At 35.9% G+C, this 23,209-nt stretch overlaps 1 protein-coding gene across 2 annotated transcripts in view; it reads right to left on the reverse strand.

Moving 5' to 3' along the window:
• LOC126975349 (uncharacterized) overlaps window positions 1-22,788 on the reverse strand; it is a 48,743-nt gene extending 25,955 nt beyond the window's left edge. For both annotated transcript variants that reach the window (XM_050823200.1, XM_050823199.1), the window contains exon 1: window positions 22,630-22,788. The gene's annotated coding sequence lies outside the window, so the exon portion shown is untranslated. The remainder of the gene's footprint in view (window positions 1-22,629) is intronic.
• Between the last annotated feature and the right edge of the window lie 421 nt (window positions 22,789-23,209).

Genomic DNA, 23,209 nt, shown 5'->3' on the forward strand with positions numbered 1-23,209 from the left:
CTTTAAAACATAGCAAAGGCGAGAGTTTTTTGTTGTATAATATAAAAATATTCAATACTAACTGGCACTGATTGGTTGTTTTGTTCAATTTATGTCTTACTTGATAAATTACTTTGCATATATTAGTGAGTATAATTTGCCTTCCTTATAGAGATAATTTAGTATTGTTAGCAGCTATAAGTTTTCCTGGTACAACGAAACAATATAAAGTGATACTTTGCACAAGATACCGGTAAGATGGGGTCTTTAGCGTCGCTTTTGTCATCTTCAATTATTTGTGTTTCGGTATTAACTACATAGCTTGTCTTATCACCGATATCAATCACGGTACCACTCAAATATCTTACGGCTAACAAGTGAACGTCAGTGACGCAAATGTCATCATTGAGTCGCCGCATATAGTCCTGCTTCTATCACCAGCTATCACTGACCTGTATAAATACCACTGAACAGGCTGTTCCATGTTTGACAGTAATTTTTTTGTGCTTCAGTGAAGCGCCACTCGCGAGCGTCCAGAGAACTAATTTTGACGTATAATAAAAATGGCTACGAAGGAACGTACAATACTCTGAAATATATTTGCATCTTGAATTAATTTCGTTCGTTTTACGTGTTATTTATACTTCAAGAATCAAAGTAATAAAGTACACATTTTGTTTTGTTAATAGTTTCCCACCATCTATCGATGTTTGCTGAGATTGTCATCACTAGTTTTAGTTCCGCAGACTCTTGCTACATGACCAACAGCGCCAAAACGGCGAATATCAAAAAAGCACTTTGCCAGCCGCCAGTCCAGTGGATATAGTAGAGGTCGTTGCCCGTTATCCACCACAAATCTTTGTGTTTTTCGTTTTCGCATTCATTTTATATAAGGTCGGCAACGATCTTGTGATTCCTTTGATGTTACAGGAAAGTATAAAACCCGTTTGCTGGTTTACCCATATAAAAATGTTTTGCTTGTCTTGTGTAAACGACAACATTTTTATGTTTACCGGGATGTTACTAGTATTATAATAATGAATGCGTAAGAATACACAAGTTGGCAGCTGGGGTAATAATTATTCGGATGCCACGAGGTCATAGTTACCCAATGCGTTGTTGTGGTAATTCACAGCATCCGCAACGGTATCGCTGTGGCGGTAACAATCTCCGCAATGTCGACATTATTGACTTTCACTTCGCTTTACGTCATGAACTATTATTGCATGTAATTGTATATACGTTGATTCAAGTCATTATTAGATTGCATATTAAAATTGTATCAAAACATATTTTTTGTAGACATCCAATCTAATATTTATCTATCTTTAGTGTTTTTCACTTTAAAAAATTTGACGTTTGCATACTCTACAGCAAGTACAGCTACAAAGTATCAAAATGATTTTTGTGAGCTATCGATGTACAGTCAACGACAAAAGTATTAAGAAATTCTACTTTTAGCGCTTTGTCACTCCATTGATTTTGCAATTGACAATTGCCTCAACACTTATTTTAGAAAGTGGTAACAAAAATTTTTTGTCTGCTATATATGTACAGCCAACAAAAAAAATATTTGAAATTTTATAAATTTTTAGTCACTTAGAATAATTAATATTTCACTGCTATGCTTTTAACTGGTGGTCGGATCAAAATGCTGAAAATCTGAAGATTCCCTATCCCTAAAAGCGCAGCACTCCACCAGGTGCAGGAACGAAGCTGATGGAGACAGCATTTTGATCAATGGAATGTGAGTCAAGATCCTCAGCAGTGAGAGAACGACTAAGAAGAAGAGAGAATGCTTCTTATTGCGAAGAAGGACAATTTTTTTTGTCATGTTCATTTTATGTATACGTTATGAGAGTGTTTTTTTTATGAAAATATGGGATGAGACGATCAGGACGTTTGGTTGATGGTAATTGATAAGCCCTGCCCATTACAATGCAGTGCCGCTCCGGATTCTTGGAAAGCCCAAAAATTCTAAGCGGCACTACAATTGCGCTCGTCACCCTGAGACATAAGATGTTAAGTCTCATTTGCCCAGTAATTTCACTAGCTACAGCGCCCTTCAGAACGAAACACAGTAATGTTTACACATTACTGCTTCACGGAAGAAATAGCGCCGTTGCGGTACCCATAATCTGGCTGGCCTCCACTGCCAAGGAGCCTCCCACTGGTAAAAGTGTTGTAATATTGATACGAAATACTTTTAACAGCGACCGGAATAAGTAAGCTACGAGAGTTCGTTGCCCCGTCAATTTTTGATTAATTAATGTCTGTTACCCGGATAATGTTCAACAAACGAAACATTTTTAAATGCTTCCTGCATCCTACCATCCTGCACTCAGCCAACAAAACGTAAATAGTTTTTATGATAATTATTTTCACAATGAAATAATTCGTCTGTCCTTCCAACTAAGGTCACAAAAAATGATTGAAATTTTTATAAGCGAATATGAATGGGTACTTTACAGAGAAACTACTTAAATATAAACTTATTTTTATCTTAAAATTTAGTGTGAGAGAGTTTTGTAAATCTTATTATTTTCTATTCTTTTCTTCTTGAAACTGTTTTTATCTATGAGAATCATTACTTTTTCGTGTCAATTAAAGCACTTACAGCGCTTTCAAAACAAGGCGCGCTGAAAAAGAATAATCGACGCAAGATATACTTCAGTTATTCTTTTTTGCGCTCTTTACAAAAAGATAATTTATAGAAAATTCTACTGTGTCATAGCTGTTCCTGCAAAATTTATATAATGTAACCTAAGCAGGCTTTCCAAGTATAAACTATTTTCAAATATATAAGTGATTGTCAAAGACATTAATTATTACTTTCAGTGCATTTATTTTCACGTCTGGTCTCTGTATAATATTCAAGTATTTTTAGGTCTAAATAACGATTATGAATGTATTTAGACTGAGTTAAAATCTTGGGCAAATAGGTGCTAGCTGTTCATGTTGGCGTCAATTTATTCACTAACAAAAAAATTCAATGAAAACTTAATGGTGCATCACTAATGGTGTAATAACCGGAAATAATCACCTACCATCAAGTTTGTATCGAGTTAATAGTTAATACATAAAAGGTACATTTCGTCTATCACTTATTACTTCCTTACATACAGAATGGTATTTTTTGGCAAACTTCTTGACATCAAGTTACCAGTGGGAGGCTTCTTTTGACAGGATGCCGGTTAGATTATGCGTACCAAAACGGCGCCCAGTTTTGCCGTGAAGCAGTAATTTGTAAGCAGTATTGTGTTTCGGTCTGAAAGGAGCAGTAGCTAGTGAAATTACTGGGCATATGAGATTTAACATCTTATGTCTCAAGTGACAAGCGCAATTGTAATGAATTTCAGAATTTTTGTGTTTTTCAAGAATTCTGCTTGGTACTGCATTATAATGGGCAGAGTGTATAAAATACGATCAACTCAACATCCTGCTCGTCTCGTTCCATTATTTTTATTAAAATAAATCAAAAATTTCAAGAGTAAGCGTTAATTTCTATATACAAAGTAAATATTATTTCAAAGACGGCAGCATCAAGCTTCCTGAGGTTGTAAAATAACCAACTCTTATTATATCAATTCCCAAAAGGCGAATCCAATTTTGGATCACTATAGCAATAGAAATAGAACCGAATTTAAAGACCTTTGCTAACTGTATCTGACCAAAGCCTTATATTGCCTTAAATACGACGATCTGTATAGCCGAGTGGTTAGCGATCCTACCTACTAAGTCCCGGGTTCGAATCCCGGTAGGTGCAAGCATTTATATGATGAATATGGATGTTTGTTTCCGAGTCATGGATGTTTAAATGTATTTATGTATGTTTATATGAATTCATGTATGTTTAAGTAAGTATATTGTATTAAATATATCATTGTCTTGTAACCCATAACACAGGCTATATATTCTTAACTTGGGGCAAGATATTTTGTGTAATAGTGTGTCAATATTTTTATTATATTTTTATTAATGCACCAAAAGATTTTGTAAATACTTTTTTTTTTAATTTTAAAACTAAATAATAGTAGTAACTTGAAGTTCTTACTTAATAGTAGAGAAGGATTCACATTTATTGTCCACAGATATTGGCATTAATTCTAAAACTAGCAGACATATCTTTCAATTCAATTCAAATCATTTCAATTGAGATGATATATTTAAAATTATTAAATGCAAAATAAACATATTTATAATAAAGTTGCGTTACTGAAATTCTCACACACTATTGTCCTTTAGAGAATACATTATATTTTTAATAAATCATTATTGTTTGACGCAATTTCTCGCTCAGTGTCTAAATGATAATAATAATGTGAGTATAAAGTACAAAACAATTTAACTCTTAATAAATGTACATTCGGTTGACTTTTTGTTAACACAATCATAATTACGTTATTACACACGTTTTTACGTGCTTAATAAAACCTCATGTTTTATCAACAACAATCTTAAATCTGGTTTTGTAAAACATATTATACACCTTATATTATTACTAGCCGTTCCCGTCCGCTTCGCTGGGCGAATTTTTAAAGGAAATAAATTAAACAATAAAAAATAAGTAGCCATAAACCATCTAGGATAAATTTCGCATCGAATGGTGGTAGTTTCATGTCGATACGATCAGTGGTTTAGGCTTGAAAGAGCCTCAAACAAAGACCATTTTCATTATATATATAGATATGGCATATGTTACTTTTTCAAGTGCTAACGATCCATCAGGAAATAAGGGGTTCACTTTTTATTAGGAAAGCTCGCTTACAATATTAACTGACCTCCTGCTTAGTCTCTGACTACTATGCTAGTGGTCCTAAGAAGTGTTTGTTTACCTTAACGTGCCAACCTCTGGATGTACTAGACATATTTTGATATTTCTATTTATATAACAAGATAGCTACTTTCATGAGAAATAGTGTATGTTATAGAATTTATATAAAGATATGGGCTTTATCCCTTACCCAGGCTTAAGTATTGTGATCTGAGTTCGAATATACAGCGCTCTAAACTTAACGTAAGATATTAATTCTTATAACATCTATCAATGACCAGTCTATATGCTTATTTCTTATACATACCTTTCACTAAAAGGCCAGGTCAAGAGTACCCTAAACCGAAGAGCATGTATGAAAGGAATAATGAAGGTTGACAAAGCGAAATAAGTATGTAAGGATCGTAACAAGTATGTATGTATGTATATACATACATATAATCGCGGATGAAAAAATGGGGCGTGACTTTTTTTGTATAGAATCATAATATTTTTACACGCTTTTTATTATCTTCACCTGTATGTATATTTGTTTGTAACCGACTCATTTGGGCGCTTATAGTTAATAATATTAAGTGGGTCAACCACTTTAAACGCCCAGATTTCGTTCAAACTTCGAAGCTTTATCGAGGATCGATGACAATACATTAATTTGATAAAATTATTCCATTTTTCAATTTGCAAAATAAGATTTTTGTTAATTTATATATTTTTTTTCATCTTTCGTCGAAAAGGCAGGAATTGTTGATCTTTTTAAATTTCAAATATTATCTTATCAACCAAAGCGTCTTTTCTAGGATTTTTAAGCTATTTTTATTAAACTACATATTCGAGAAACAAATCAATCAAACGTTCGCAAGTCGACGTACGATTTATAAGGATACGTCTTCTCAAGGGGGGTGCTTAGCAGAAACCTCCACGTGTGGGCGGTGGTGTCGATCCACGATGAAACCTCTATTAGGCGTTCTGAATAGAGTGACACCTACCTCTCCGGTGCACCCTGGAAACATTGCGCCTGTGACTGATTTGTTATTGCGCTCGATTTTCACTAATTGCTGCGTAATGGCAGTCCTTTGCTGGCCAGTGGCTAATATCTGCTCCACTCTTCCGGCGGTTAGTGGGTGCCAACCGGAAGATTTTACAGCATCCACCTGCGTCTTTGGCCTGCGCAGTTGATCGCCGTACGCGGGGATGACGGAGTCCTGGGAGGTTGAGCGGGACAGGGGTCGGGGATTAGTTACCCCTGTAACGTAATACGCTTCCTTCGGTCCTGATTTCAAGCTAAACGGTAGCCCCGTGAGTAGCCGCCACGAGGGTAATGGTCAAGTGTCCCCGCCTTGGCAGGGCCACAGGCGAGGTTCGGCTGGTCCCCGCAAGGGGAGGTGCTCAGCCATGCTGACGGGGTAAGAATGGGTGGAGGAACTGATGGATAGGATCGAATCCATCAGCCGCTCATCTCGAGCTCCCGATGTCGCGCAAGAGGCCAACCAGCTGGACCTATATTCCCCTTGCAGCCCTGATGGTTAAGTTAACCATCCCCAGTTGCGGGCTCGGTGGAGGGTGGGGAGCAAGGGGAACGAAGTTCTTTACCCGGTAAACTATGGTCAACACAAGATCCAAAAAAACCCCTAAACAAAATAATTCCCCGGCGGAGAAATCCACCGGGACCACACAAACCTCTGGAGCGTGTTCAGCAACTGCTGGCACCCAGAAATTACAGACCAAGGAGCCTAATAGGGAACCGTCTATGGGCACAGACGCCGCATCAGCAGTGTCTGCCCAATCAGTCAGCAGACTGGAGGCAGGTTGGACCCTCGTATCTTACAAGGGCCGAAACCAAAACAAACCCCGAATAGGGGAAAGTCACTCGGCACATGACAACACAGATCGCCATCGACCCAACAGGAGGCAAAGGCGCATAGCAGCTCGCCTTCGCAAGGCCAACGCTCAGAAAGCTAGCGCCTCAATGCCCTCCTCTGAACCCGAACCGCAACCCAGCACCTCACGAGGTTCGGATATGCCGGTCAGGCAAGCCCGGTATGATCCTAGGAAGGCCCCAGACAACCGAAGGCCTCCTTCCAACAAAGCAGGTGGAGTAGCCCAACCCTCGACATCCACCAAACGCACTCGCTTGGACGACACCAACTCTCCGAGGGGTGACCACAAGAGGGCCAAATTGCTAAATAGGCCCAAACCGACAACATACGCCAACGCTGCGAAAACCGACCCTGTTGTGGCCATAACATCTACCACTACAGGGCATATTGACGCGAATATGGCACAGCTTATACAAAGCAAGCTTGAAGATAAGCTCATGTCAGCCATGATGGCCGCTATGAATGAAGACAGAGAAGGGCCTGCGTTTCTGGGCAAACCCGTCTATGATGGGGGCATCCTAAAACTGTGGTGCTCTAATCTTAAAACATTGGAGTGGCTGAAAATAGCTGTCCCGGAAATCCAACTCCCTAACGGTGACACCCTGGCAGTAAAAAACATCTGGGAAATTCCCAACCGCGTCAGGTGTGGCATTCTACTACCAGGTGAATGGAAGGACACCAAAGCAATCGGCGGGATGCTACGGTTCCAGAACTCTTGGGCCAAAGTAGACAGCTGGTTGTTACACGCCCTTTATCACCACAACGACCACAGCTTCATCGTGGTAAGCATCCCGGAGGACCAAATCCCCACAATCTTGGAGCATGAGCGCCGGCTATCATTCATGCTGGGCTCAGTATATCTGAAGTTCCAGGGGCCAGGAGGTAAATACACCGAGACCCCCCCCCTCTAAGGATACAAACGGTGAGGCATCGACAACAACTGGGAATAATATAGACGACAGTGATGCACTGCCGGAACCCATGGACGCTCAAGCAATTGACCCAGCAGACGGCAACTGCGCCACTAGCTCTCCATCGGAGGAAGTGCTCGACAGCCTAAAGGAGCTCGAAGAGCTTCTGGCGACGGGCACCAAAGGCGATGCCGACTGCACCAAGGGCATTGAAGAGCTCTGCATCGGTGATGGCGAGGAGGGTGTGCTATCCAAAGATGGCATCCCCTTCTAAGTGCAGCACCATCCAAATAAACCTCCACCATAGCGAAACCGCAACGGCCCAACTTCGGAAATGGTTGGAGGTTAACCCTACAGCTCTCGCCCTAATCCAGGAGCCGTGGGTTAGGCGGGGCCGGATATGCCATCTCTCCAATATCGGAGGTAAGCTTATACATTACTCAGGACCAGAACACCCTAGAGCCTGTATCTACATTTCTAATAATCTACATGTGCAACCCCTAACAGATTTTTGTTACAGAGACTTATGCGCAATAAAAATACTGGACAGACACATCCTTCCAACTCACCAGAGAGCGATAGTGGTCGCCTCCGTCTATATGCCGGACGGGGAAGACCCACCGCCGGAAGAACTTGTCAAACTGGTGAACTACTGCGAGACAACCAAGAGCGAGCTTATTGTGGCTGCAGACTGCAATGCACATCACCCGCTCTGGGGCATGCAAACAACCAACGAAAGGGGTAAGCAACTCACTGAATACCTTTTTTCTACTAACCTTAATATCTTGAATGTAGGTTCAGAACCCACCTTTGTAAATAGAAGGAGCAAAACAATTATAGACATCACCTTAGCAACAGAGGGAGTGTCTGATTATATATCCAATTGGCATGTGTCGAAAGAAGCATCCTGCTCAGACCACAAATGGATACTTTTTAACATGGAGGTAAACATCACTACACCGCCTCCCAAGAGGAAACCCCGCAGAACGAATCTTACTCAGTACAAGTCGCTGATGGAATCGCGTCTAAAGGACGAAACACTCCCAGCCAGAATAATCGGAGTAGACAACATCGAAAACCAAATAGAAAAAATATACGAATTCATGACTGCCAGTTATCATGCTACATGTCCCCTCACCAGCCCTCAATCAGACAGACCAAGACCCCAGACCTGGTGGGGACCTGAATTAGAAAGGCTCAGGAAAAAAGTGAGGAGACATCTGAACCGCGCAATGAACACAGGCGATCAATACGACTGGGACATCTACAAAGAGTGTAAGTCTGAATACAAGAAACGCATCAGATACAGAAGATCAGAAGGCTGGCGTAAATTTTGCAGCAGCATCCAATGCCATAACCAGGCCAACAGGGCAAGGAAATTAATCTCTAACCAACCCAGGCAAATCCTTGGATCCCTGCTGAAACCTGACGGTACATTTACCAACTCACCAGAGGAAACAGAGCGAGTCCTGACGGAAACTCACTTTCCAGGATGCAAAATAATGCAGCATATCGAGTGGGTAAATGAAAACATAACCGCTGAGGAAGCTGACTGGCAACAAGCACACAAGTTGGTGACAACCGATAAAATAAAGTGGGCTATAAATTCCTTTCACCCCTTTAAGTCAGCAGGACCTGATGGGATCTTTCCCGCCTTGTTGCAATGGGGAGGAGAAGGTCTCCACAACCGGCTGATCAACATTTTCAGGGCGTGTCTAGCGCATAGATACATCCCTAGGATATGGAGGGAAGTTAAAGTGATCTTCATACCTAAACCAGGTAAAAGTGACTATTCAAACGCTAAATCTTACAGACCCATAAGCCTTACCTCTTTTACCCTAAAGACCCTAGAAAGGTTGTGTGAAAGAGAACTGAGGGAGAATTACCTTAAGAACATACCCCTACACCCCAACCAACACGCATACAGTCAGGGTAAAAGCACCGAATCTGCACTCCACGCTGTAGTGAACGTTATAGAGGGCGCACTTTCGGAAAAAACCTTTTGTCTAGGAACTTTCGTGGACATTGAAGGAGCCTTCGATAAGACAAAATTTACAAAAATAAAAGAAGCATTACACCGCCATGGAGTATGTACAACTCTGTCATCATGGATTGAAAACATGCTCAAACACAGAGTGATTTTACTAAATGAAAGTGAGACACAGAAAGCATTTGTAGCTAAAGGCTGCCCCCAAGGAGGAGTTATCTCACCTCTTTTATGGAACTTGGTAGTAAATGATCTAATTACCACTCTAAACGAAAATCACTACTTTACGGTAGGCTACGCAGACGACCTAACTATATTAATAAGCGGAAAGTTTGCCAGTACTACATGTGAAGTAACAAATGCAGCATTGAAAATCGTGGAAAGATGGTGCATAGATAACGACCTATCAGTCAACCCACATAAAACAGAATTGGTAATGTTCACAAACAAAAGAGTCCTGGGTAACTATAAACTGCCAAAACTGTTTAACACCGAACTCCAACTAAACAGCGAAGTGAAATACTTAGGAGTTATACTTGACAGCAAGTTAAACTGGGCGGCCCACTTGGAAACAAAAATAAATACAGCTACCGTAACCTTCTGGCAATGCCGTAGAATGTTGGGAAAGACATGGGGACTTGCCCCGAACATCGTACTATGGCTCTACACAGCTGTGATACGACCTATGATATGTTACGGCGCAGTTGTATGGTGGCCACGCACCAAGCTGATCACTACTTGTAATAAACTGCAACGATTCCAAAGACTAGCGGGTATGGCTATCACAGGATGTATGCGAACTACACCTACCGCGGCTGTAGAAGCTATGCTGAATCTTCCGGCACTACACCTCTATATAAAACAAGAGGCGGCCTGCGCCGCAGTAAGGTTGAAGACATTAAATCTTTGGAAAACCACTCAATCCCCACACCCAGAGGTTCTAAATGAGGTGATTGAAAAGGAGCCTCTGCTGTTGGCAGTAAGTGATAGATCTCCAAAGGAATACATATTCGATAAGAGATACAAAATACAGCTGCATGAAGAACTGAAAGAGGACCTCAGTACAAAAAACCTCAGGACTTTCACAGATGGCTCAAAGACAAGGTCGGGCACGGGATACGGAGTGTTCTCGGATGACCTAAATATAAGAATAGCTGCATCACTAGGAGCTCATAACACTGTCTTCCAAGCAGAATGTATGGGTATCATAGAAGCAGTCACTGCTACTTTGACTCGAAAGGTAAAAGACTACTCCATCCGCATCCTTTCAGATAGCAAATCAGTACTACAAGCCCTACAAAGCCACACTATCACCTCTAAGCTAATATACAACTGTCACCAATGTCTGAGGGAGTTATGCGAAAATAACAACCAAGTAACTCTTCAATGGATAAAGGGACACAGTAACTCACGAGGGAATGATGCCGCTGATGAATTGGCCAGGAGAGGCTCAGCGATGACAGCAAAAGGACCAGAACCAACTATCCCTCTCCCGCCTAGCTGGCCTACGAAGGTAATACGCCAACACACCAAGGAATTACATAATAAGTACTGGATGAACGTAAGTGGGTGTAGACAAGCAAAAGAAGCTCTACCACAAATAGACCCCAAGCTCTCTCGCAAGCTAGTAAAACTTCCACGACCTAGGTTACGGAAAATAACTCATGTACTAACGGGTCACGGCCCTTTTAACAAGCATCTGTTCAATATAGGTGTCACCGACAGCCCACTGTGCAGAGCCTGCACGGAGGCGGACGAAACGGCCGCACACGTCATTTTGGAGTGTAGGAGTGTGGCCTCATACCGGGCCAAACACCTGGGGTCACCGAGGACTCTCCCCGAGGTCATGGGTGACATCAGAGGTTTGATACATTACCTTGAGGAACTAGGGTGGCAGGATTAGCCGCCCTCCTCACCACGCAAAATAGGCGCGCTGTAGTCGTCGAGTTGCGGATAATAGCCCGTGATAACCTATAACCTATAACCTATATACGTCTTCTCAATAAAGATTGAACGTACCGAGTGATTTTCTTAAATGAAATTCACCAATAGCTTGTGAATTTTGTTAAAATTAAAAGTATTTTAAAATAAAGGCACATCATTTCAAATTTATATAACATACTAGCTGACCCGGCAAACGTTGTTTTGCCATATAAAGTATAATTCACGCGATAGTTTTATAAGTAATAATAAGTAAGTAATTATAGCCTGTACATCATTTTGTTCTATTGTCAATTGTTTTTGCAGCGCACGCAAAAATAGGTTTTCGATTTTACACCTTGTGTTACAAAATAGCAATTTTATTACGGATCCCTAATTTTGAAAAAAAAAAATGCCTATAGCCTTCCTCGATAAATGGACTACCCAACACTGAAAGAATCATTCAAATCGGACCAGTAGTACTGGTACTAGATTAGCGCGTTCAAACAAACAAACAAACAAACAAACACTGCAGCTTTATAATATTAGTATAGATTTAGCTCTCTTCCAATAATTATTGATTGCTAATTGACTTTACTGAAGTGAGCGAACGCAATTCACACCCTACCCACGTCAAATATGACAAATAGCATATCCGTATAAATGTTGATAATGAATATTTAATTAGCAATCATTGTATAAAATGCTGACTGACATTATTAATACAGATAAAATCTTTTATATTATCGATATAGTGAGATCTTCTCACTTGAGAGTTATATTTATTAATACAAGTAGGTTTCTTAAATTATATATATTTGTTTATTGAAACATTTAGTTTAACAAAATTTATTGCAGAACATCAAATAATAATCCAATTAAAAATTCATTCTTCTTATATTCAATTTATTAAAGTTTTTCAAATATTCACAAAATATTCAAAATTATTTTGCAAAAATTGGATTGAAACGTTACAAGTTAAATTGCTTTGAGTATGTTTAGTAAATTTTTTTTTTTTTATAATTATAATTAAAATTTTCACTTTAAATATTAACTTTACAATTTATATAGGAAATCTACGATTCATGAATGACATGCCAAATCAAGCGAAGTCGAAAGAATCAATTTAAAAATGATTCAACGGTTTATGAGTTGCCTATTTTATTTTAAACCGCCCAAAATTTTATCCTCTTAGAAACAATATTGATTGCATTGAAATCATTTTGATGATGGCAATACTATCGTCTCCATTTTAACACTATTATTACTAAAAAAATAGAAGTGGGAAGACTTCTTTGAAATGGTAATGCTTTTAATAATCCTAATCATTAAACAACAAATCCCAATATCAAAATTTAGAGCCCTCACTTTCTAAAACATGGTATTAGTGAAGTTAAATAAATAGATGTGACAAATTAAGAAACATTTTAAATATACAAGATTAAAATAAGTACCAACTTATGATTTCTTAATTTTTTTTATATATTATGTTTCATTAATCAACAGAGCTTTGACCAGATTACCTCTTAATATTACATATACATTGCGAAATAAATTTACATTACTTACAAAAGCTAAGGTGCAACTACAAGTAATTAAGTTAATATATGGTAAGCGGTTTACTCAGCTAGATTTTATAAATGTAAGTTATACAAGCGGAAATAACTCTTGTTAATATTCTCGTGTTTACTTCTCGACATTAAAACTGTGAAGGTCACAATTGAAAGCAAAATAGTCTCATATATTTAGTACTTTACGCAGTATAGAGTACAAAATAATTTATCGCCAAAAACGGGTACTTCTGAAGAGTGGTTTGACAAGCCAAATGTATATACTCTAGGTCATAGATAAAGGATTTGTCTCCACTCCGCTCCAACTAGATATCAGAGCCGTAGTTGCAAAGTGCGCCAACAGTCTCGAAAAATGCGAGACGTTGACGTGGCACGTTTTCGGTTTAACTTTGCTAACAATCGAAACTAAAATGCCGCGTTGCGTAGTAAAACTTTGTAAAATTAATACAACAAGAAATAAGAAAGACATGGGGATCACATATCATCAGTAAGTATTTTGTATTTTACTAATTTCAATTTAAAAATTTGAATGATGCCATTGAGTGTCAAGATGCCACGCACACAAGCATCCAATAGTTGCCGTAATAAAAAGGCTATTGTTCTTAGGTAGTGCGGTATTTAGTTCGAGCGCAGCAAAGACCAATCCTTAATAAATAATGTCAACAATTGCTAAAAGATATTAACAAATTTTCAATTAAGAGCGACCTTTTGAGCGAAAGGAAATGCCTTTCGCTTAAAAGGCGAGATCAAGAAGTGATTAATATTTTTTCTAATAAGAGTATGAGTTTCAGTTAGTAAGTATACAGAGGTTTGATATAATAAATCCTTTATGGAGATCGGTTGATATTCTTTGAATTTGAAGTGATCTATGGTTGATAATAATAATAAAGCGCGTACACCTTCCTTAAAGGCCGGCAACGCTCTTGTGATTCCTCTGGTGTTGCAAGAGAATGTGGGCGGCGACCCGTACGCTCGTTTGTCCTCCTATTCCATAAAAAAAACATACCTTCACGCACTCATCTAAACCCAAATTAAGAATATTCGGTATAACCTGAATTATGAGTACCCGACGTTTCCAGATCTTGTTTTCAGGGGGACTCTGCACATGAAATGAATCAAAGATAGTATAGTCGTCATTGTAAAATTTATAGCTTAATGTATTGCCTCGGAGGTGGTATTTGCTATAGACAGATGGTTTTTGGCAAAATAAAAAATATGTAACTTACAATTACACGCGTTTAAATCCTTTAAAAGTGTTTTATTTAAATGTGTAACACTCGCGTTAATCAATGAAATTACTATGAGAATCCGACAACGGTACATTTAATATTATATACATACATAATCGTACAAATATATAACATTTAGGTACATAGTATTTATATAAAATCAAAATCATAGACTCAGGAACAAGCGTTTCTATTTATCACATGTAAAATTGTTAGTGCCGCTCAGGATTCTTGAAAAATCCAAAAACTCTGAACGGCACTACAATTGCGCTCGTCACCTTGAAACATAAGATGTTAAGTCTCATTTGCACGGTAATTTTACTAGCTACGGCGCCCATCAGATTGAAACACAGTAATGTTTACACATTACTGCTTCACGCAGAGAAAGGCGACGTTGTGGAACCCATAATCCAAAATTTATATTAAATCCAAGTTCAAATATTTTATTTAATGTTTGATACTTGTATCACTTACTAAAAATTATTCGAAAATACGAATACCTGAGAATAACGGGTGCAAGAATCTGAGTGTAATTTTAAAGATGAAATTCTATTATATAAAAAAAAGATAATTATGTCATGAAATTCTCTGCTAGCAACCTCTCATTCAAAAGGTTTGGTTTTGTCTGTCTTTATTTTTTTAATCTGGACGAAGATTTTTTTAGAATGTACAAAAGGTGCACAAAAAATGAAAACTAATAGGACATCTGGATTCGAACCGGGGTCTTCTACTTTCGGGATCACCCAATGTCCCATATGAGCTATTATAGTCTTGTATGTAGTAGCGAAATTTACCTTTTATTTATGTTATTGTAGCTGTTTCTCATTAAAACACGGATAAATCACGGATTAGCTAGATCGGTTTCTCGCCCCCGAAACTACCTGTATACTAAATTTCATTGAAATCGTTGGAGCCGTTTCCGAGATTCTAATTATTATACAAGAATTGCTCGTTTAAAGATATAAGATAATATTGTCATTCATTCTCAGTTAAAAAGGCTTTATTTAATAAAATTCTAATAGAGGTATAATAGGTTTACAAGATGGTATGTAACGTTTTGATAAAAACCATTTAAACTTTCATTTTTAATTTTCCCCAATCATTACGAGATTGAATCATTCACATAATTGTGATTAAGTTAAATCTAAAAGATTACTTATTGGTATTGCAAAAAATATGTTTATTTTAACAATTTATTATAATTTAAATAAAACATTTAAAAAAAAATAAAACGCGTGTAATTTTTACTGTTTTTACATTCGAATTTCTCGTAAAAGTTACATTTTTATTTTAGTTTACCAGACGTTTCAAGTAGGTGAAATGAGTCAAAGATAGTATTTGTCATAGTAAAAACAGTTACAATTACACGAGTTTTAATCCTTTAAAAGTGTTTTATTTAAATGTGTAACACTCGCGCTAATCAAAGAATACTATGTTATTATAAACTTGATCCTGCAAATACCATTAATATCCACTCAGAGAAAATAGCCGATTAGATTTGAGACTTGTAATTAACATTCATTGTTAATAATCAAATATTTAAATAAGTTCTCGTGGCTAAATAAATATCGTTGAATTTAACATAAGCAAACAGACAAGTTTCGTATCTAGTTATGCTTTACAAATATTTTAGATAGTATCGCACAGAATATTAATTACAACCATATATCTCTTCTGTAGAATCATTATTATATTTAGTATGTCTAAAACTCTAAAATAACGGTCATAGTGTGAAATTACAAGCAAATGATTTAGATGATGTGATATCTTATATCATTAAAAGAGCAATTCCTGTATATAATCTGATTCTCGAAAACGGCTCCAACGATTTTCATAAAATTTAGTTTAAAGGGGACTTCGGGGGCGATAAATAGAGTTAGATTTCAATTAAAAAAAAATAGTTTTATCCGTGTTTTAATGAGAAACAGCTACATAACATTAGAATACAAAGATTAGATCCGGAAAGCAGAATGCCCCGGTTCGAATCCAGATATCCTGTTAGTATTTTTTTTTGTTCCAGTTTTGTACATTCTTAAAAATCCGAGCAAGGCTCGGTCGTCCGGATATTATGTATAGAGAGAGGTCAGCACTTCTTTTAAACAAAAAAAGAATGTGTTAATTCAAGGTTCTTAATTCAAAATTTTAATTTTATTTCAATAATTAAACATCTGAAACTACAACGCGTTCGAAACATTATGTCTCAGAGCTTAGATGAACAACGAAAGAATGATTATGAAGAAAAACTCAACGGGTTTTTTAAATATGATTTATTATTTAAATAGCCTGATGGCGGTCGCTGCATTCCCAATGTGTTATTAAGAAAATACTTATTACTTTACCACATACACGTTTTTTACAATCTTTTTAAATTTGTTGCACATTTGTTTTGTACATATTATAATCATGTGTATTGAATTTATATTTTTATGACTGTTTGATACCAAAATAAAACAGAAAACAGTTATATTTTGCCTACCACTTAACTTAACTAAATAGTAGACAAAACAAACATAACTATAAGTTTCCTGGTGTTTAATTATCTTGCTAATTGTTTATGAGTAATAAGGTTTATTTCATTATTATTTTTAATAGAATGAATAGCTAATAACTTTGAACGACCAATACTGTTCTTCTTTTAAGCCACTTCTGATATATTATCCGGGGGGGAAAAGATGTGTTTTGAGATAAACTTTCGTCAAATGTTTTTTTTTTGTTGTTGAGAAGACACTAGATTACCCTATTATCCTTCCACCGCTAAGTTGTTTAAATTCTACTTAAAATTTTGTATGCTTTTTTCAACTACAACAAAAATTCATCGACGATACGTCACTCGAACGGTTGGCTCAGTTGGAAAGAGCCAGGGTTGTGGACAGCCAAGTGAGGCTTATAGGGTTCGAATCCCGGTAGGTGCAAGCATTTATATGATGAATATGGATGTTTGTTTCCGAGTCATGGATGTTTAAATGTATGTATGTATGTTTATATGAATTTATGTATGTTTAAGTAAGTATAATGTATTAAATATATCATTGTCTTGTAACTCATGACACAGGCTTTAGATGCTTAACTTGGGGCAAGATAATTTGTGTAAAAAGTGTGTAAATATTATTATTATTATTATCACTCTAAAAACATGACAAATCGTTTTAAATATTTAAATTATCTGATACTAACGCAAATACTGTTACTATTGCTTCGGTATTCATTCATCTGTCTGTCAGTGGATGCAATAGTTAGACAGCTGTAATATCGATAGAGTTTGATTGCCGCTATAACATCAACTTTTAAGCTTAATATATATGTCTTCTTTATTGTAATATAATTAATCCTTATTAAATATTTACCAGTGGGAGGCTCCTTTGCACAGGATGCCGGCTAGGTTATGGGTACCACAACGGCGCCTATTTCTGCCGTGAAGCAGTAATATGTAAACATTACTATGTTTCGGTCTGAAGGGTGCCGTAGCTGGCGAAATTACTGGGCAAATGAGACTTAACACCTTATGTCTCAGGTTGACGAGTGCAATTGTAGTGCCACTCAGAGTTTTTTCAAGAATCCCGAAAGGCAGTGCATTCTAATGGGCAGGGCGTATCAATTACCATCAGTTGAACGTCCTGCTCGTCTCGTCCCGTATTGGCATAAAAAAAGATAATCTTTACAAAGATAGCGAACAGCCTGGGACTAGATTATGATTATTTTATAGCGATAGAAATGACTGCACAATATTGTATATTTTTATTGAAAAGAGCGCAAAAAAAAGAATGCTGGGAGAGTTTCTTGCGCCGCTTCTTCTCTCTCAGAGCGCCATTTGTTTCCGAAGCGGTAGTAGTATCTAGTAGTTATTATAAATGACATCAAAAAGAATTGTAAGGGAATCAATTTTGAGAAAATAAATGCCTTTTATGCCTTTTTAATTGTAACTATATGTAGATAGTTATAATGCGGGTTGTTAAATGTTAGTACTAGATGGATTGAATCATGTATTAATATTGAAATGCCAGTCAGATTATACTCACTCCAACAAATCACACCACAGCCGCTCAAAACGGATAAGCTGTGGTGTGTAGATTGATCGTACAGGCCTCCAATTCAAAATTACCAAGTCAAATTTAATTCGATGAAAGGAACCACAAACTTTATCAAAAGAATTAGTTTCTAAATGAACTTCAAAATATATAAAAACTAGCTGACCCAACAGAAGTTGTTCTGTAGATAATAAAAAAATACTGTTTTTTATGTATTTGTCAATAATTTTTCAAAACATCAAGAATTATTTCGTAACATATGCTCCTTGTTGTTATAATGAAATTGTTTCACAGCAGAACTGTCAAACTGTGCGTCAATAAATTCTCTTACAGAAAATATGTCCATACAAAACAAATATTGGAAATAAAAATAATTATGGGTCCCAAATCGAAATAAAAACTATCCTATCTCTCAAGTTGGACTAAACTGCTCTCTATGGAGTAATTCCCATTTAAATCCGTTCATTAGTTTAGGAGTCCATCGCGGACAAACAACGTGTCACGTAATTTATATATATTATTAAGATAATAGTTATTTTGCTGATTTTTAACTGAAGATCAAAAAAAACAGACGATGTTTCTCAATTCGGGCGTAAATATTTTTTTTGTGTGACCCTATTTTAATTATCCTTTTTTTTTTTGGAAAGCAGAAGAAGTTGGTCTGATAAATATTTAACTACTTAACCCTAAGGGCAAAGCTAAGATTAAATATAAGTAAGGTACATATTATCTGTAGTTGATTTTTTGTAGGTATTAGTTACTTTCTATAAATATTAATAATTGTATGTAGGTATATAATTTAATCGTATTTATTAATTTATTTATTATTTATATAATTTATTTAAATTAAACTGAAGTGGCAGTGGGCAGGGCACATAGTTTGACGGACAGATGGCCGTTGGGGCAGTAAAGTCCTCGAATGGCGACCACGTACCGGAAGACGCAGTGTTGGTAGGCCCCCCACAAGATGGACCGACTATCTGGTCAAGATCGCCGGAATACGTTGGATGAGGGTAGCGCAGGACTGATCGTCGTGGAAATCTTTGGGGGCGGCCTTTTTCCAGCAGTGGACGTCTTCCGGCTGATGATGATGATGATGATATAATTAAATGTTTTGTTTATTTTATATATATTTTTTTAAAAACTAACATAAGGCGTAAACTTAGATACTGCATTGAGGTCAAACGTATGTGGTCTTTACAATGCATGTTGTTTGTTCACATTTTGTAAAATATGTATTTTGATAAATAAATAAAAAAAGTAAGCTAAACCTAAGTAAAACAAAGAATTATTGATTGTTCACTCATTGGTTGTAATGTATGTCAAAATAGTTCGATTTTGATAATTAATTTTTATGCGATTGGGTCTTAGATCATTTATTCGTATAGATAATGACAGATGTGAAAACGTCGAAAAAAAAAAGAGTTTATAATAAGTTCCATTAATTTTATTAATTCTAGGTTAGCCTCCATTTTGAGCAATTCACGCACACTAACATAAAGTGTCATACAAATCGCGAGTGTAAGACGTAACTTGTCACGCACACTAAACTAATATTTCTGGCCTGTTTTTATCGGTTCTCTTAATGCAAGAGACTCTATCTAGACGCATAAATGTTCCAAGGATTGGGTATACTTTGAAGTTTGTTTCATAAAAGTTAAACAAAATTGTTACTCTTGCTGTACATTATATATATTTTTTATTGCTTACCAGTTTTATCGGCGGTTTAATTGTTTCGTTAATAAGATTTTGTTACAAATATTATACAAACACATAACTAATTACAATTATAAATGTATTTACATATATAACATAATTATTATCGGCTGAATATGATTTACGATTCACCTTCAAGTCGAAAGCAATCTAATATATGATAATTGCTAATTTTTAAGCCGGGGTTTTTTAGGTTCCGTAATGTATTCAAAGATAATTTGTTCATATTATATAATGAGGTGTTTTAATTTGTGGATGTATAGACATAATTCAATCTGAGATTTTACATCACTAGAAAGAATAAAGAAAATAAGAGAAATTTTCCTAAGTGGGTGACCTTTTTTAACCGACATCAAAAACGAGAAGGTTCTCAATTCGATCGGAATTCTTTTTATACACCGATTACTCTTAGATTTATGATCCGATTTACGTAATTCTTCTTTAGTTCGATGCGTTATATATGTCATGCGAGTAGTTTTTATTTTATGAACATTTTTTTATGAATTTTTTTGTCTACGTGGATGATATAATATTAATACAGACACTAAAAACAACGCCGACACCGACTTAAAACCTATCAATAGGTAGCACATATAAATAATAGTATTTTATTAATATTAAAGGAAAAGATTTGCGTTAGAGATGTATTAAATTAAACCTTTAGTAATTTGAACCTTTTCAGTTTTTGAAGTCGGTTTTTTATATGAGATTAAAGTTAATTTGTTAATTTTACTACGTATAGATGTTTTGTGTGGTCACGAATAAATGCATACTTTACTTTACTCTACTTTAAATTAAAAAAAAATATATAAAATACACTTAAAATTATGACTATTTACTTCTTCAGTATATAACATTTTACTGAGCTATTTTTTTCACTGTAATTCCAGCTCATTGCAACTCTAACTACTTAAAAAGGGTTCTGAAGGAATCGAAAACGAAACATCTCAAAAAACTATTTTATATTCTAAAATCCATTATTTTACATATAAAGATAAAACAGATCTGTTACATAATCCGTGATTGGCAGTCAATACATAACTCTATGTTCCATTACGGTAGCGACGCTTTGAATTCCTAATTATTTCATTGTTTCGAAATAGCCTTACTATTATAGACGGTAGTATCAATATTCAACACAACATCAATGGTAAACAATAGAACAAAAAGAATGGGAATCATTACGTCAAATATGACGACAATGTTATATATAAATCAAAAGAAAATCATAAATTAACAAGATATATTTACTTACGGCTGTTTTCAATAACGTATCTATAGTTACGGATACATTGCTGTCACTGTTTAATGTCAAGATATTATCTATCCATAGCTATGTCCAATAGAGTTGTAGTACAATGGTTTGTCGATAGGTTATTGAAATGTAAGTAAGCGTAAAAGGATAGATTTGTGTAGCTTTAGTAAGTAAAACTAAGGATTGATAGGTTATTGAAAACGGCCGTTAGACATGAATAAGTTTGGCTTCTAATACAAAAGATATATATTATAAATCTGCACACTTTTTTCTTTTCTATTCTGTACATTCTTTAACATATTTTTCTCTTCTCTATCTTGTTGGCACTAATATACAGGTAAGACTTATAGTATACAATCTTCATTATTTATTACAATATAATCTACTATATATATATATATAAGATATATTATTTATTATTCATATATTCATATCTTCATTCGACTATGACTCTTACATTTACAAAATAAAGACAGTAGTAGGCTTGATGTATATGCTTTTATAGCTAGCTAGCCATCATTAAAAAATACATACAACTTTATAATATTTTAACTCTTCTATAATTAACCCCTGATTTTATCCCGATTTTTTTATTATACTTTTCCATCCACAGATCCGCAAGAGGGTTGCAAGATTTCAATCGAATACAAAAATTTTAGTACGATATATTTGTGGTGGGTCTTCGAATCGGCCGTCATCTATTTTTTATACTGCAAAATTTTTAACTATATGATTTAATTGTATTGTGAATTTTTTTATTACTTTAATTGACAATACAACGTTTGCTGGGTCTGCTATATATATGGTAATATGTAAAAATTGGGCATATTTTGTGTAATTAGGTCTATATCTCTTAAACAAATGCTATGTTTCTGTCATTATGTATGCAAGTTCTATATTATTTGCCCGATTCATGCCTATATTACTGTCACAATTTAGTTGTTTTTATTTTTAACAACCAAATGTTTTGCAGTAAAGGCTTGTATCTTATTAGCTTTCATGTTGGTCTGCTGGTGTACATGGAGATATTTGCGTAGGCTATCGATTTAGTTCTCATCGGCAAAGCTTACATACCGAAGCATAAGCCACCACGAGATTACGAGTAAAAGCTTATCGAAAAGCCGGCAGCGAAGCAGCAAGGTCAAATTCTGCTGACCAGAGTCCATAAAATCAGCCTTAGTTATTTAAAAAAAATCGAAACATACTGTGTATGTTGCGCGCGTTCTTCTCAGATCTGAGGCAAATATTTTGATGTGGTAGTAGTTTTTGATGTTCAATAAGTGATTTACAATTAAAATATTTGAATTTCAATTATAACTCCCTACATATAAAAACTTAAAAAGTAAAATATAGCTAATTAAATATATATATATTAATGTACTTACCGTGTATTTAATATTTTGTTCACAAAGACTAGTGTAAAATAAATAAAACACAAGTAAATCACCAAGAATAAAGAATAATTTCCACTTGTTGAAGCCTGCCTTACCGTCGCGTGCGTCAGTGAAGGCTTTATAAACTTAACTATCAATGTTTTATGCCACTCACCAAGTAAAGTTATAATCCTTCTATTCACAACCGGTTAATGATTGATTTTATAATAAATATACACATACATATGACTCACGAAAGGAACTGTTGCCGTACCTATGAATGTGAACCGCAATAAATAAAAAAATATAATACGTATAAATGATACAATACTATTTCACAATAATAATGATGTTTTCAAAGGTCGACTTTAACTTTTAGGAAATATGTTAAAAAGTATATATATAATTAGTTATTTGCTTCTTTTATGTGTTATTACATTTTAAAATGTTATCATCATCATCAGCCGGAAGACGTCTACTTCTGGACTAGCCTCTCCCAAAGATCTCCACGACGATCGGTACTGCGCTGCCCTCATCCTAAGTATTTCGACGATCTTGGCGTCGGTCCATCTTGTGGGAGGCCTACCAACAC

Source organism: Leptidea sinapis, chromosome 35 (assembly GCF_905404315.1).
Source record: "Leptidea sinapis chromosome 35, ilLepSina1.1, whole genome shotgun sequence".
Lineage (NCBI taxonomy): Eukaryota > Metazoa > Arthropoda > Insecta > Lepidoptera > Pieridae > Leptidea > Leptidea sinapis.